Source organism: Ooceraea biroi, chromosome 9, assembly GCF_003672135.1.
Source record: "Ooceraea biroi isolate clonal line C1 chromosome 9, Obir_v5.4, whole genome shotgun sequence".
Classification (NCBI taxonomy): domain Eukaryota; kingdom Metazoa; phylum Arthropoda; class Insecta; order Hymenoptera; family Formicidae; genus Ooceraea; species Ooceraea biroi.
In genome coordinates, this window is record NC_039514.1 from 2,830,401 (window position 1) to 2,848,491 (window position 18,091).

Below are 18,091 nucleotides of genomic sequence, written 5' to 3' on the forward strand. Positions count from 1 at the left end.
ACGATTATTTGTAGCAGTGATTTTCTTGTCGACGACAGCCTACTAACACACGTTTTAAACTGAATTTAAAGAAGGGCGGATGACGCGATGATATTAAGAGACTGATGTAGTACGCTTTTTAATCAATTTGACGCACTCATGCCAGATTATTTCAGTGTACACGTAATTTAACGGCTCGAAGTTTGCAGCACCTGCTGGTGTAATTATCCCGGCCTGGAACACCGTACTCGAAAATTACATAACGCGAGAGCGTCAAGAAATGTTGATACGCATTTCGTGACGTTCAACGAGTTTCAACGATTTTTCTAAAATTTCACTTGAATTCGTGAGTGTTTCAATGGGAATGGGACACAATATCTATCTGAGTCGATACTCCATTAATGGAGGATTCTATTCAGAGCTTGACACCCAGTATAGATTTCGGATATAGGTGTATATCAGGCCGTATCTCCTTGTATCAGCCATACACATAATTACCATCTGATAGAGTCTGTTGTCTGTCGGGAGGTTGATTTCATACTTGTTCTTATTGCCGACCCGTCAAAGGTATCCCCGTGGTGGTAGGACGGCCGATCTCGGATGGGGGCCTTAGGGCCGCATAGGCCCCTTCTCTCGTCTCGACCAATCACTGGCCCTTGGTCTACCTTACGGCCGAGAAAACGCACGAGAAAAAGAAACATGATTAGACCTGCTACAGGACGATGCATCGACCAGCTCGAGAGTGTCGGCCGCTTCGATGGCCGCCAATCGAAGTTCGATCAGTGGCCGCTGTCAGCCATCTCACGTAATCCGCACGTAATTTTCGTCAAGGGATTGTGAAACGTAATATAAATAAAAACCACAAATTTAAAAAATTTCGTTCCTTGCTTGAACCTTCCCTCCAATTTTTATTTTATATATAGATATGTATTTCATCCAAAACTTTCTGCCACGTTACATCTGATAGTAATATAGTATATACATTCAATCAGTTTCGACAAAAAAAAAGCAAGATATTGGTATAGTTGTTTCGTTCAATTTTGCAACGAGGCCGGAATCTCGCGGGCCAACAAAAGCGTGACGCTTTCCGTCGCGTCGCGACGCACACGAGTCATCGAGCGGAGTGTCGCGCGAAATTAATATAGCGCGAACGAACAAACCGAGTATTTTTCTTCTGGCTCTCAGCAATTCCCACGGATGTGAACGACGGTGTATCTGAAAGACGCGCCTTCGGATCCGAATTGCCGATGCAACGCAATCAACGCAACACCTGTCGAAAATGCAGATTTACGGCTGCAGCTGCTTCCGCCGGTGCGCGCAAGCAATAATTCCGGCGAGACGGAGGACTCGTCCACAATTTCGTGGTTTCTTCCATTCCTCGTGGGGCTGTCTTGCTCGCGCAGAAGGAACCCGCGCCGCGCACCGACGCGCTTCATCCTCTCGCTCGCGCTTCGGACGATGCGCTTCGCATTGTTTCATTAGGCCAACGTCAAAATATTAGGGCTGCAACTCGTTCCTGCCCTCTCCGATACACGTTACTGAAACCTCCCACAGCCCAAGGCTCTTAGACGTTAATGTTGCATGGACGACGGGCTGACTTGCGTATAATTACCGCATTCGGCCATTTATACCAGGTGGCTGCTAAATCCAGAGCGCAGCGCGAGAGAGCCTCGCTTCTACACCGCGCCATTCATCCGTGATGTCCGGCGATCATACTGGAAGTGCTGGCATTAATTCGCCGATTAATACGCCACGCTTTTGGCGATGCACTTCTAATAAAATTACGTTTATTGGCGTGACCAACGCTAAATTTAATTGTGTAAAGCAAATTTCTGTTCGCCAAATGTGTACATGTTACAATCTTTCGTCTTTTCGCAATTATGTTATTTCTTACTTACGTGCATTCTTTGTTCTATTATTTGTCATTTCATGTTATTCAGATAATAATAAAGAGTTCGGTAGAATCACATCGTGCCAAACAACGTTCGATAAACGCCTATGTGAGGAGCACGAAAGGAATAATCTGAGGTCCCGTCGCGCACAAAGACGTGTCACATGCTCGAGTTTTTTTTTCTTTTCTTTTTTTTTGTTACAATTTCGTCACGCCATTCATCGCGCCGTATGCGTTTCGGTAAGAGCCATTCTCCCACGCAGAACAGCCATCGAACCCGCTTCTTTCATCCTTCCTCCTTCATCCAGATAAGTATCTCGAGCGAGCGAACGCTCACCAGTTACGTCTGACGCGGACAGTGGAAGATCGAAATTTATTTCAAATCCGCCATGCGGAAAGCATCCTTCTGTCGAATGCTTCACGCTTTGGATTCACTTGACCGACTTTTCACGCTGCGACAACGCCGATTTTCTTGACACACCAAAGACCGCATGTGTGTCGCATGTGTGACTAACATTGTCATACTACATTATCGCATGGGATGCCAAATATCATAATATAATAAAATACGTAATAAGATACATGGAAGTACAAGAGAAGCACGAAAAGAGATGTATACGATGTATAATCAAAACTCGATAAAAATATAGATTTTATAGTATAAATCCAAAGTGGAAGGCAAATATTTATCAACGCGATATAAATATAGAGGAGAAAAAAAAGAGAGGAGAAAGAGAGAGAGAGATCTCGCGGTTACACAAGCCTTCGTAATTATAATAAAATATGAATGATAAAACGTAGCGGTGTACAGCGTAATCTCCGTCGAGATGCGACGAATGAATTACATGGGACGCGATTGAAGTAAAGAGAGCGCCGCATTGACTTTGCTCAGGCACGCCCTTCCTCATTTCCTCTGCTGCATTGTAATTCACAACCGTAACGCTCGATGCAATTGGAGATCTCTACGGGAAGGTGGGCCGGGATCGTAAGTGCAAACGAGTCAATCTCTCGAAATGGTCGATTTTAAATGACTTCTCTCCTGGGATGGGAGAACGAAAGCGTCACCTGTCACTTCATAAGCGTCGCGGCGGGCTATTGTCGCTCACGTCCGGTCGCATATGGGCGCCCTATTGTGCGGGACTTATATTTATTCATTAACAATTATCGAGTACGAGCGGTAGCTGGGAGTTTCGTCCGGCCGATCGGAGACGTGCGTTAACGGCGATTGTTATTTCACGGCGCATAAAAATTGATGCACCTTCGGTTGATGACTGTTTCGTTCTTATCTCAAAGTCTGATTGGAAAGATTACGTCTTTTTCTAATAAATATTAATTCATTTATTAGAATACACTTATTTGTTAGGTTCCATTCTCTCCAGTTCTTTTCTAAATACCGTTAATAAGAAAAAGTAAAACTTAATTTTTACTTCTTTCCATTATATTTCGAATTGTATAAAATCGATATAATTGATTCATAAAATAAAAAAAACTGTCATAATTATTTAAGACTGTACTTATTGCGCCTGAACGTAATAAATATTATGGCAGAGTTAAACCGAACATAAAAATCGAGGAAAGCTTCTCATGGCAGCGCGACTAAGCTTTGTGAAGCGAGAACGCGACGAAGAGAAAAACCACTCTCACAAAGGAGCCACCCTCGGATCTTTCCAGAGAGTATCAATCGAGGATCGAGTCTTTGGGAGATTATTTTTATAGACGACTCTTTCCTGATCTGTCCTTTTACGGATGGCTTACCCGGAGACGTGAAGAAATCGTATATTGGACACCCACTCCTTTCTTCGCGTAATCTCGACGGAAGATAGTTCAGTTCCGCTCGGTGTCCTCCACATGATAAGCTTAATCATCACGTTAATAAAAACACCAGGAAACACCAAATATTTTCCAATAAATGTAGAGATAATAGAGATCGATTTTATAATATTTTATTCCCGAAAAGATAAGATTCTCAATAAAAAAATTTGTTGTGCAAAGATGGAAAGGCAATCTGATACATCGACAAGTGTTATACGTTGGAGTTAATCGCATCCAACTAATGATCGTGTACTCGCAACGCTCACGGCAGCACCGCATTACTTGCCGATCACCAAGCGAAAGAAAGTGAGCTCGTCGTCCCTCCATTATCTGGATTAATGGCTAAACACGCATAAGAGTTCCGCCAACGGAAGCGTCCGGGGCTGCTGCACCCTGGCGCGCCGACGACTGTCGATCAATTAACTAATGATCGCTAATTAACGCTCCCCTGGGATAGTAATACCCGATAATACTCAGCGGGCCGACGTACGGTAGGTATTACCTTACGTTATTCCATCGGTTGGAGAGAAAAGGAGAGAGAAAGAGAGAGAGAGAAGGCAGATCTTGGAGGCCTTAGTTTGAGTTTAACCGTGGCTCAGCACCGTGCTGAGTAATCAAACAATTACCGGGGACACGAGAAGAGGGGTTAGAGGGAGCAGGCGCGGTAGGGTGCGGTGTTACCGGCTACCAAACCTCCAGGAACCATCGGGAATGGCATAACGGACGAAACGGGCAAAGGAGAACGCGAGAAATCCAAATTCGATGCGATTTCAGCCAAATAACGGGCTCCAGTCGATATCATCTGCCACGAGTTCGGCAGCCGCCGAAACGCGAGCTAATTGACTGCCAAATTATCACGATTCGCCTCCCCATCCTCGTTCCTTCTTGTTCTAGCTCGAAGTTAGCGAAGGGTCCTCATCGGAAGCTCTCTCTCTCTCTCTCTCTCTCTCTCTCTCTCTCTCTCTCTCTCTTCTCTTCTTTCTTCCTCGTACATAGTTATATTAAATTAATCGTCATGATGCTGCGGATGAATTTCGTATATATAATGCACGGAATTCTATTAATTATAAGAATCACGCTCGTTTCTGTATGTCTAGTTTTTCCGGAAGGCACCGGATACAATGTAATTACCATGGAAGAAGATTACACAATGTAATTAGCGCTCGACATACAGTCATAATTATGCAAGAAGACTCAATGTGTAAATAATGATAATTGTGAAATCTAGTTGGTAGCCTGATAATTAATTACATTTCGCGATCTGTTATGTAATTTCTTTTGCGCGTACATTATTAATACATGTATCTGTCAATCTTTATTAAACCTGCACTTTAATCGCCTTTATTAAACCTTGCACTTTAATCGCCTCGTAAATATTAACTCCCGATTTACTATGCGTGTACATTGTTCGATTCGATAGGTACGAAATAATTATGAAAAGTCGAATAGCGTATAATGCGTGGACGCAGACAAAACCATTTAAGTCCGCAAACGCTTTCTCGATGCGCGCTTGAAAGAAACTCGCGGTCCGAGGGCTGAGCTCGCGATGATCGTAAAACATATATTAAAGCTGCTGTCATGAATATGCATGTGTCGTCGAGTTTTCAATTTCGCGCGTATACTTTCCCGACCGCTGCTTCCTCCGTTTCTTTGCGCAAGTTTTACGAGCCGTGAAGGGTGCCGTGGACATTTCCGCCAACGAATTAACCGCGGATGGAGGTCCTCTCCCTTCCCCCTCGATGCGGCTTATTAGCCGCAAATTTCATCCAGGATGTCGCAATGCGGATTACATCATCGTGGTATTTCACAATGAGCGCTGATAGATGCGACAGACGAAAGGACATGCGGAAGGAAGTGGTCCTGAATGAGAGAAAGTATTAATCGAAGAGGACGGATGCATTTTTTACGGCAGCTGCATTGGCAATGCAATTTGAACCTTCAAACGAAGAAACATTCGAAGATTACAAGCCATCATGCCGGCAAAACTGACCAGATTATAGCGATTGCTACCGTGCGTGCACCTTTGTTACGTCCAGCAGGGCGGATGAATCGGCAGTTTGGTTCTTATGGTTCGACCACAATCAGGTTGGATTACAAAGCACGCATGATACACCATGTGGCTGTTACATAATGAAAAACGCAATCACGCGATGCCGCTCGATGGTAGAACAATGGAAGTTAATAAAGTAATAATCGCCAAATCATTACGTATCAATTATCCTTACATTAGAAGACACTGATTGCAAGGAAACAATACGCCGCAGTAAAACCGCAAACATTCCTCGCATTAAAAAAAGATGGCCGAATGAAACGTGTTGTTGCATTATCTATCACGAATATTTTTTCATTTGATTGATTCACGCGATATTCATCAAAAATTAGATAATTGCAACCGATTATCGCGACAAGTTAGCATCAACGAGAATGGAGAATTGATGTGGTTGATGAAATGGTGAATAGGACGAGAAAAACGCAAGGGAATTGCCTCTGGAAACAGATTTTGATCGAGCGTCAAGCCGAGACAACAAATTTACGATCAGGCACGGCTGTTTAGCAACTCGATTTAAGGTCGTTCGACGAACGATACGGTAATTAACATAAAGTATTAATAGTGCTTCTATCGTTGACGGTTCTCTTTTTTATGCCGAAGCTCTTTCCACGGTTTATGCGCCCATTAGATTTTACGATCGAACCAAAAAATAGCCGAACGATGATGCGTAGGGAGTCGTCCTTTTATTTCTCTCCTTTCCTCTCTCTCTTTCTCTCTCTCTCTCTCTCTTTCTCTCTCTCTCTCTTACTCTCTGTTTCTGTCTCACAAGCGCCCTTTTTCTCCCTAGAATTTTTTTCTCTCACGTCCTCTTCATTATTCCTTCAACTTCCACACGCCTTTCACAATCGGAAATAAAAATTAAATCCACGTTATTTTTATTCCCCGGAGAAAAATGTTCAAAGCTTATTTTAGTATTTAAAATTAACAAAATTCCAGACGCTAACCGTTTTAAACCAATATTATATGTCCGATCTATGTATAAATATATATATTTCTATATATAATATATTTATATCGAGAAATTGCTAAACTCTATATAAAACAAAACAATTCGCTTTAAAGAAATGGTTGCCACGAGACTGATTGTAAAATAGTTTTGATTGTATTTTTCATACTTAACATCTTAATGTGCAAATATGTACTGCGCACATATTGATTCACTTCAATAGATTCATTCAATAGATAAAAATCCGGAATAATGAGATAAAAATTTCATGAAACAAGGAAAAATGCTGATTGCGGGAGAAAGAGTGTGATACAAACTTGGTCGCTTTCCCTGAATGTAATGGACACTTCTCGAGAGTTGAATTATAGGAGGAATGCAATAACAGGTCCGGGACGGGCAGACTTTTTTCGCGGTCGAGAGATAATCGAAGTCTAAATAAATAAAAACACTTGGCACTCTCTCGACAGGGTTCGAGTTGCTTATCAGCTTGGCAGGATCGAGTTTGACGTCGCGCGAGATCCGCTTCCTCGAGTGAAACGCGAAATTCCCCCGGCGCACTTCGGAAAGACACCTTGATCGCGTTAAACTTGCAAACTTGCTTTGTGCATTTGTATCGCGACAATAAATCCCAATAACGATAAATCGCTGCATTATTATACGTGCAATATGCGGAGCGGACAGCAAGCAGTATCGCATATCGCGATTCGAGTAAAGCATCACGATTTGCTGTTAAATTTACATCACGACCTGGATAAAGATCCAGCGAGTTATCGCGCCGCACGGTCACGCATTCCAGCGTCGATTTTATGTCAGACAGGCAACAACGGCAACCTTCTCCATGGTTTATTAGGCCGAGATCGTTGTCCACTTCACTTTCGATTCGAAATATCAGCGGGTGGGCATACCTGACAGCTGGACGGGTCGATATCTGCGTTCACGGTATTATTAACGTTTACGAAAATACGATACGTTAACCGTAGAGTCGAAGAGCGAGGTCGAAGCGAAATTAGCTGTCGGATGCTAATTAGCTTTCAATCTAATTCCACGCGGAGCTTATAATCGTCGAGCGAACGAAATCGGCGCCGATTGATTCGCTCCGAAAATCGAACGGCGCCCTGCGAGGCCCGCGTGGTCGGATCTTGATTACGGACTGAGCCTAATTTGACATCTCCCATAATTTCTCGAAGCTAATTCCGATACGTTAACCAGGAAATCTGTCAAAGTTGAAATAAGAATGTAGCGCATAAATTGCCGGTCTGTAACAAATAGTATATAAAACCAAATTAGCATCGCCGCTACATATATACGTTTATGCAATTTACAACATGTCGATAAAATTGTTGAAAATCACAATCGCGTATTGCAATAATAATGCTCTTTGCTGTCATTAGCATTTCTGAGTCGCCAGCGTACGAAAGAGATTCGTTTCGCGCAATCAAAAAATAATGAGAGGAAAGCGATTAATAAATTATAAAACGCAAAGCGAGTCCAATCGTAGACATCTGACATAACATCCGGCGATTTACATTTGATAATTCCGGGGAGATACATTTGTACATATTGATATCAACGTGCTTTTACAGTCGTCCGCACAAATCGCCGCAAATGTACGCGCGCTGAATAATTCAGAGGAACTCGAAAGCCCTGTGGGATCGCGGGCCCGATATCGGTCGCCGCCGTTCGACGTGTCTTCGAGATATCGAGGGAGAGTAGAGAAGAGAGGCTGAATGCTGGGATCGGACGAAGGCAGGAAAGCGGGGACTCGAGAGGTCAAGTCTACTGGCCCGAGTCGTGATCTCTCATGAAAGCGCGTGCATCGCGGCCTAGGAAGCAGGAGAGGGGCACGATTTACATATTTATTCTACGAGGAAGATCTTGGCGGATAGACAGAAGACGTCGTGATGCTCTATCGAGCGCGGCGCGACTGACAAAAATCGCTCCGGCCAGTCCCTGCATCTCTTCCGCGATCGAGGAATCCCGATCGGGATTCTTCCCCTCCCCCCGAGAATATGCGAACACATCGAGCCAGCTTCGTTGGCTGAAGGATAAAGAAAAGGATATTATATTATATAGACATATTATCGATAACCCTCGCAGGTTTTTATTTTAATATTTATTACTTATTTTATTATTATAATTTATTATAATTATAATTTATTTTAATATTTAATATTTATTTTATTATTTTATTAATTTCAGTATTCAATCTATATCCAATTATCAATCCTTAATAGATGTCTGAAGAATTTACGATATCCTCGCGAAATTGATTATTCAAAGCAGTGGCGCGAGGGATGCCTCTTCGTGACCTTTGACCGGATGCTTATTAATGCTCAATTCTCAGGGTACTGCTAGTCGAATGCATTGTCCACGCGCGGCACTCTACGAAAATCCTTTATCCTCAAATCGCCGGAGATAATTTGGCTGGTGTAGACACGGCAAATATCTGTACAAGAGATCGGAATAAGGGTTGGCGTGCCGGTGATGGTGATAGCGGGCAGGGGGTGGCGCGAGGGGAGGGTCGGCGCGCGTGGAAAGTCTATGTAGGTTATAGGGGGACGGGATCACTAATATAGGAGATGTTTGCGAACCTGTTAATAATGCCGCGTTTGCTCGCCGGGTTATTAGTGATAGCAAACACTTAAATTGTTCTACCCGTGGATTAGTAATAGGCGCAGCTGCAAAACTTCAGTTGGCTCCGGTTGCGCGCGCGAGCTTTTCTCGATGGCGAACGCCTTGTTTCGCCGAGGATCAAGACTCTCGTAAGCAAGTCGCTCGTGCGAAATACCTTGCAAATTCGTTTAAACGATCGTTTCTAAAACGTCGCGGGAGCAGTTGCTTCATGATTATTACCTTCACCGCTTAATCGCGACAGTTACGCTATAATTGCATCCAAATGTTATAGTCTATGTTGCGCATTAAGAATTATAATATTTAACTTTTTCCAGAATACGCGATGTAAGAGAATATCTTAAAGATCTTATACCGAAAAAGTACATCTTGAATATTTAAATAAAATTTATGGATATTTATATATCTCCGAATTTATATTATCAAAAAATAAACGATAAAAAAGCAGCTGATAAAACGACTTTTCCTTCACATCAATTTATTCGGCTGCCGCGATCGAATTTCGATAAGTCGCGTGTTTGTCGAGGTATCGCCTGAGCCGCGATACGATCTCACTCTCGTATAGCGTACAGGGCGCGGCTCGGTATATTCTCCGGTAACAGCTCTTCCTGTAAAAGCCCTTTCCAGGGCGCGAGCAGTGCCGGCGTGCGCGCGGCGTTATATCCCCTAGGATCCGCCTTGAACACATCCAGCGAAAACCAAACTGGTTTAGCTTTAAGCACGTTAGGTACCCCTTTAATAGCTTATAGGTAAACAAAATTAACATATCTTAACAGCGTTAAGAATTTCCGCGCACCGCGCCCCACCGCTGCGCAGCCTCGGGCAGACGACGGGGCTAAAGGGGTAAGTTTGTTAAGTAGCGACGAGCGCGAAACCGCCACGAGGAACGATGCCGAAGACACGCGATACCGAAGATACGCGATCCCCGGCACGTCGTCTCACATTTTCCCGGATGCGCCGGATTATGATAGCCACGGGGCGGGTCGATCTCATCCGGATCACGTGGATCCTCCTCAAGAGTTTCGAGCGCAGTTATCTCACGCTAAAAGCTCCGGACGGCTCAATAATTATATCTCGGAACGCGTTCTCAGCTCCACTCTATTCTTAATTTCACCTTCACCGATCGGGACCATTTGACATGGCTCCAAATCGCGTTTATTCTCGGCGCAATAAGTAATAACACGGCTGAATGCATTGTCATCGCTCTCTCTGTCACGGCGGGATGCAGCCGCATTACTCGTCGTCGGATCAAACTGTGCTGGGCTAATCCGTCGCGGGGCAATCGCTATACAGCGAAAATTTATGTAAGATATCTGCGCTACGAGAATAGAGAGGAGGTTTCATAAAGCGGGAGCGCGCTGCGCGGATATTTCAAGTTAACTTGAACAATATTGATTCAGAACGGAATGCGAAGGCGAAACGCGATGACGGATGAATATGCGCCGTGCGATGCCGCGACAAAATATTTATTCGCGACGGTACACGATTTCGGAACATATTTTGGCATCCGTTCGCACTTTCGTGTTGCTCAACGGTCATAAATACATAATGAGGATCCTTTGTTTTAACGTAGTCGGGACGCGACGTGATAGACGTGCCCGCCACCGAGCATCGCGAGCATCGCATTTTGGCATCGGCCAGCAATATATCACCATGATTCAGCCATCAGAACAGGATCAGTCGCGCGAACCGCGAATCCCACCGTGAATTCCCTGTTGTCCGTGGCGGAACGTTACGAAATATCCGCGCGAGAAAGCCCACGCGGGAGGATTGGCGTGCTGACAATCGCCGGCGCGGTATAATTCGTCGGCCCGGCTCGAGTCGAACATCGTTACATTAATATTCTGGCAGCGCGTCGTCCTCCACGACGGTTACTTCACGGTGATTTTAATTTTTGCACAGTCTTTGTAATGGCCGGCGTGCTCCGCGCCGATCTTACGGATTTCGCCACAAAAATCGCGAAACCACGAGAAAAAAAAGAAAGCCGCCTTTGATCGTTGCGCACGATGCGAGCGCTTGTGAGAATGTCGCGTTCCCGCTTGGACTGAGGCCGCGCAAGGATCCTTCTGTCGAAATTTACATCGAACGTAAGTCCAGCTGAGAAAAAATACTGTGACTCATCAGCGCACGAGCGTGAGAATGTATGAGACGTAAATTTAAAATTATTCCGTGATCCGGAATACAGGGCAGACGTTAGCGCCCACGAGAGGCGAAAAGAAGGAAATGGCGAAACGAACGACGAAAGCGGGGCGAGAACTTGCGAGGGAGGAGGGAGGCATTAAAACGAAGAAAGAAGAAGAATCAATGGTCCCGCAACGACGGCTGCAAAAGGCTTCGAGCCGAAGAGACACAAATGCATCGCGCTGAAATACTCAACGACAGCGCATTCACGGCGGGTCGTTACGGTAGGTCTTTATGCTCACAACAAAGCATAAATATGGCTGATTCGCCTAAGGCTGCCTTTGTACAGGTTCTACTGGCTGATCCACGCTATCGAGTGTGCGTATCTGCGTGGGATGTGTGTGGGGTGCACTGTTCTCTGACAGCGTGTCCGGGGCGACACGTCGACTACCAAAAATCACGGAAAACCAGAGCGGAGCGACCGTAAACGAGGCGTGCTACATGCTTTGCACCCCAAAAGTCGCGAGGAAGAATGCGATTCTATCAACAACGAGTGACTCGATAAATAACGACAAATGCTGGTCGATTAATTTAAATTTATAGTCGACTAAATTGCGATTCGCTTCTTATGGTGCGCGTCACGGTATACGAAAACCGCGCGGAATACATCGGAAGTTCGTTGAAACTCGATAGCTTCGACTGGACGGGAATGCCGTACGAATAATGACGGGCAAGAGTGCGCTCGATTACTATCGAGAGTATGTATTTTGAGTCCCGTGAGTCATGAGCGATGACGGTGTGTCGTCGTCGTCGTTGTCGGCTGTACACTCGTGTGGCTCGCGTAGAGTCAATGCCAGAAATAATATCGGTATACTCGTACTCGCACATAGAGGCGGGGGTGATGTCCTAACATCATCGGTTAACGAACTATATTTATCCGCGCGGCGGGTTCATCCACGGCGGCTTCTTTCTCCTTTCCTTCCGTCGCGCCCTCTCCACCCCTCCTGCCACTCCGTTACCGTTCTCCACGTTCCTCCGCCGCGTCTCGTCCGCATCCCTCAACTTGCTCTTGTTCCTCTCGCGGTCTCGTCCCCTTTCTCCTCATGATCCTCTGCTTCTTTGTGACAGACAAGAATTCGAGATACACGAAATCCGCACTTTCCAAATTGGCGCATTCACAACCTTTCGGGCCCCCGGAATTATTCATGAGCCCGCTGAAAAGCCAGGCCGCGACGAGTCGCGATGGTATTAAGATGTCGTATGTATTTGTTGAGATATTCGTGGTGTTCGCGAGACGTTGCTGCACGTCGCTAAAACTCGCGTGTGCAACCTTGTGCGCCGGAATTAATTCCGAGTCCACTGGAAAGCCGGCTCCGCCGGGCGATTATTTTGAAACGCGCCGCGCTGCGTTGCGACGCGTTAAAGAAAGCGCGCCGCGCGAATTCCATATTCGCGAATAATACCTCGGGCAAGACTTCGGAACGCGGCGTTACGCGACGCGCCGATAATTATCGACACTCTGGTGCATGGCATTTCCATACGTGATAAATGGTACGATACAGTAAATTCGGAATCCAGCGATTCGATATTCGATACCCTATCGTAGCACGAAATAAAAAGTACGCGACGTGTTACTTTCACGGGTACCTTTTGCAGTTCGATCGTGAAAGTTCATGGTTTTCACACGAAAAATTGGGAATGCCCGCGGCGCGTTATCGCCCTCTCGAACGCGCTCGCACTTTTGCAAATGACCCGATACCTCTCGCTCGATACCAAGTCGAGACAGATGTGGACGCAAGCGGAGCTAGCTAGGGAAAGTAAAAGCTGAGAGACGAACTACCTGGTGCACCACATGCATCACGTGTATATCTTAATCACTACAATTACCGGTTTGATGCTTGATTTACGTGTTACCGATAACAGGAACAAAGAGAAATCGCGGAACCCCCAGGGTTACGAAGGCATAACTCTCAAATTATCGTGGAGCGTTCTCCCGACCTATGTTGCTACGTTCTCGATTCAAACTCGAAAGATCGCAGGTAGTCGATCAATTTGTGGGAAACAAAAAATGACGAAGAAAAGAAATTCGAAAAATGAACGCGGCGTGTATGTATTTGTTATCCCTCGATCACTAAAGAGCCCCAGATAAATACACAGCCCCCTGCCATCCTGGGCCTGACTAGAGGAAGGGGGGGAAGGGGGGATTATACGGGGGCCGGTGATAAACAGTGTCGCTCATTCACAATGGCCGGCAAACACGCATTAAAGCGGACTAATATGAAGTGTATTAATGCACGCGGCATTGTCTAACCCACGGCGTACACGGCTACTGTCGTGAGGCCCCGGCTTTATCCCGCCGTGGGGGGCCCGGCGGTGCCCGCGCGCATGCATACGGGGCCCCTGCGATATACTCGGTGACTTTTTAAGGAGCCCCGCGACGCGATGCCGGGTGGGAGGTATTTACTTATCATTATGCGGATTTTATTACCGGAACGCGACGACCGTTCCTCCGAAGAGGCGTTACAAATGCGTTTCGCGGCTTCGAATCTGTAATCCGCGCGAGAGTGCCCCTGCGAGTATCCTTTTTGTATCGTGGCGAAGATCCGATAGCGATCGGGAGCTTTTATTAGCTTTCTCCCCCGCCGATCTAATCGCGTTTCGAGCGTATATAGTGAACGGGATAAGTGCGGCGAAGGCGAGTGCGAGCAAGCGAGCGAGTGATACATGGATCCGAGGAGGAATGCGAAGGAACTCTCTATGGTCCTCGCCGGCACATTATGCGAGTGCGACGATTGCCGCGGCGCTTATTTATGCGATTTAGCATTGTGGCCACAATGCTAAATAAGCTGCAACGGTTAGCGGCATATACGGCATTCGAAGCACGAGTTTCGTAAACGTTAATTTCCTCCTACTGTCACATGTTGGAGCATTGATGTTAATTTTTCAACGATAATTCCCGGCGAAGATAGATCGGGCAATATTTTTCTCTCGGGAACTGTATGCGCGCCGCGTGCACGTCGGTGCGAATGAAAAGGCATCTGAAAGACTGTTCAAGCGTAAAAACGTGACGCACACCCCGTATGAGACCAATCGCAGGGTGCTGCAAGCTAGTTCTGCCCACCGGTCTAAATTATGGGGTCGCCGGCTAGCTCGCGCCACGCATAAATGATTGCTCGTGTTATGTTAAACATCCGGGCATGGAGAGCTGCCCCGAGAGCTCACCCACGAGACACCCGATGGAGGTGGACGAGGAGCGGTTGGATAAAAGAGGAAGAGGTGGAGGCGAAAGTTATTTATCTCGAGCAGTCGCATGAGCAAGGATTTTGAATAATTCCTACCGGTGGAAGAGACGGTGAATGTTGCCCCGTAGGACACGTCAAGTTATCCATAAATACTCCTTAAACTCCGACAACATTTTTAAACTGCGCGTTCGCACAAAAACTCACGATATGATCCTTAGCAATTTCAATTTCAATTTCATGTAATCATTGTAACAATAGTAACGTTCATTAATAAAGAGTACAGCGTATCTTGAAAAAATATCTGCAAATCCATAATTGCTTAAAACAATTGTGTAAAATGATACGACATGTACGTACGTTGACTGTCATACGCATTTAAACGATCTCATTTCAACGTACCGAGAGTATCGCGGTAAGAATCGCATCGCCCGGTAAATCGTTGAAAATGGAATGTTTGAGGTTGCCGAGCGAATCCATGGGGTGCTGATAAATCCAAGTGGACTCATGCCTTAGGAACCGAAATGTAAGCGGCGATCGGGCCGAAGATCGGCCTGGTCAGTGGCCAGCAGGGAAAAAGACATATTAGAGACATCATAATGCCAGAACGAAGCTGTGTTCCAATTTATAACTGGATGATATCGCGATAGAGGCTCAGATTCGAGGCATTGTGTTTTGTACGGATTCGTTCCTGACGTTGCAGCGGGCATCGACTGCCTGGGTGGGGTCTTGGTTCCTTGGTGGGCCGGCTCAGGATATATCCTTTTGATATCCTGTTAACTAATGCCAGCCATTCATTACTGACGTACAGCTGGAAAGATCTATGTCTTTTCGTGTAAATAATACTGCTCATCCCCCGTAAAAGAGATGCGCCATGGTCTTAATTATTATGCGATATTACGCACACGGTGATTAACGCACACCAAGTTTTTCTTCGAATACATTTCGCTATATTTTACTAAAATTAATGCTGAGTAAGATTAATAGCATTGTTTCTTCGCAAATGTGTTCTACGAAACTGTTATCTATAGAAAAAAACATTTTCATGTACAAATGAAATGGTTATTCTGCTCTGGTTTGTTGTTATTACTCGCCTCATTTGCATTTTAGAGATGACGATTCGATTATTTTCTTGATTCTTTGACGTATTACCTCTGTTACTAAGATATTCGGTACTTAGATGCTTTTGCTTAGATGTGCTTACAATTTTATCATATAACAAACGTTCAGGAAGCAGTTCAGGAGACTGTAGTCAGCTTGTAGCTTACGCGAATGATGCCAGTGCAGTGGTGTCTCTATATTCGGTTTCGGTTTCTGACCGCGGAGCTGCTCGACATGTATCAGTGTCCAGTATGTACGGACATCAGAGGAAGAGGACGTAGGTGAGGCTAGGTCCGGACGAGAGCGAGGTGCCTGCATTGTTGCAGGTCCATTGTTAAGCCTGAGTCAGAAGAGAGGTAGGCCTGGCCACATTGGTACCGCCTACCAGACTGACCCCGACGTGGAAGGACCTGGCCAGCGACGTCCTGCCTCTCCGATGATCCTTCGCCTTTTCTTCTTGCTCCATTCGCTTCATTCGCGTGTGCTGGATCTTCGAGTAATGAAGATCAGATCGTCGAGTCCACGTCATTCTTATTTATCTCGCAACTCTCGCATGACTCCCTCATATCACAAAATCATGATTATATATAATCATCTTTTAAGCAAATAAAATTAATTAAATATTATTTTCAGCTGTGATGCACTCGATAAGTACTTAATTTTTTTATATTATAATATTTTTCCGCGGAGTAATTTCTCAGGCATGAGAGATCAAAGAGGATAATTCTGGAATGTGCGGTACAGTCTTTCACTTTTCGGCTCTTTGTTGCATACATTGCGTGTCGCATACACGAGTGAAGCCAGTCCTCCGAACGTGAGTCAGCCGATGATCATGGCCTCTTTACCTTGACTTCGCTCGGTCAGTGATTTAAGCGACTATCATTCGCGTAATTTTAAGGATTTCGTACATTCCTGTGGTCAAAACTTTTCGTCCAAAATCTTTTGATCTTTTTCGCTACTTTTTCATAATACGTCTTTGGCGGAAGTAATTATTAAGAGAATTGAATAACTGTTGGCAAGATTTTCCTGAAATAATTTTTTATCAGTCGCGACACAATATATATCTAATATGACGTTTGTATTACGAGACAGCTAAGCATATGCAAATAAGTATACCTGTTCCATTACATTAAAATATCGGCGAAAAGCAGAGAAATAGAAAAAAACGGAGAATGCAGGATTAAACAGAAACCTCCATGGCAAGAACGCATTTTGTGTTAAAAAGTAAAGCGAAATAGTAAATAAGCCGGTAGCGGAACTAAACCTTAACATGTTTCGTAATCGCAAGAGGAGCAAAAATTAAGAAGATTAAAAGGTCGAAAAGCCGCTGAAAAGAGTACACCTAGCGAAGCCAGGAGAAGCATTTGCGATTGTAACGTCCATTAAAATTGTAATCCCCTGACAGTGGCACGAATGGCGGTTCTCTTATATTTTACGGGGAAGTTGAAACATTCCGTGGTTCGAAGAGTCAGGACCAATGATTACTCATAATTATTCCAGGCATTGGAGAGAGAAACATTATCTCTCGCCGGATAGAACGTCTAATTCACAGCGCATGGTTCACTTTCATGCATAAGATAGAAATACATTCCGTACGTATAAAATATTCTGAAAAATTATATTACGCGTATTCTGTCTCTATTTCCCGCTCGTTAAAACATGTGCGTTACACGAATATCTCGTACCTTAGAAAAAATTTCATATGCTTTGAACGAAATATTAATATCACTTATCCGTGGACTCGCAAGAGACACGTAATCTTTCGTAATTCTTTAAATGATCGTGTATTTTATCATGAAATCGGCTATTTATTACAGAGCATTCATAGAATGTAGTAGTTTTATTATCCATATATACAATTAATTATAATATTTGAAAACATATTCTCTTCGTCACCAATCCTCGCTACCAGTGTCATTACGATTACCTTGACTTGTATGCATTGTTCCTGCAAAATTATTTTAATCATACTGTGAGAGCGAAGAAATAGCCCCACAAATTTGTATGAAAATTATACTTTCGGCCATGGTGCTTCTATCTCACGCGACACGAGACCTCAATGATCTTTATCAAACGATCCAAACGCCAGCGACGTGACCGACGCGATCTCTCATCGCTTCTTCGTACGAAAAAAGATCGCGGCGATCTAGAAGGAGTAACGGCAACGCTCCGGGCACAGAAGCGGCGGACATTGTATCGTATTCATTCCCCGAATCGGGGCGAACGATCTTTCGTAATTATTCGAGACGGTAGGATACTTTCTCACGGGACGACGGACCACGAGCACGGGCCACGAAATGATGATCTCCACCAAATGAGCC

The 18,091-nt window shown here is 44.9% G+C and overlaps 2 long non-coding RNA genes across 4 annotated transcripts in view; one reads left to right on the top strand and one right to left on the bottom strand.

Moving 5' to 3' along the window:
• Positions 1-18,091, bottom strand: part of LOC105276294 — a 380,772-nt gene that overhangs the window by 239,363 nt on the left and 123,318 nt on the right. The gene's annotated exons all lie outside the window — the stretch shown is intronic.
• Positions 8,883-14,972, top strand: LOC105276291. 2 transcript variants are annotated; one of them, XR_893382.2, is made up of 3 exons: positions 8,883-11,396; positions 11,495-11,714; positions 11,780-14,972. It is a non-coding gene; the product is annotated as an uncharacterized LOC105276291 (long non-coding RNA). The 2 variants fall into 2 exon arrangements; XR_893381.2 differs by having other exon boundaries at positions 8,883-11,714.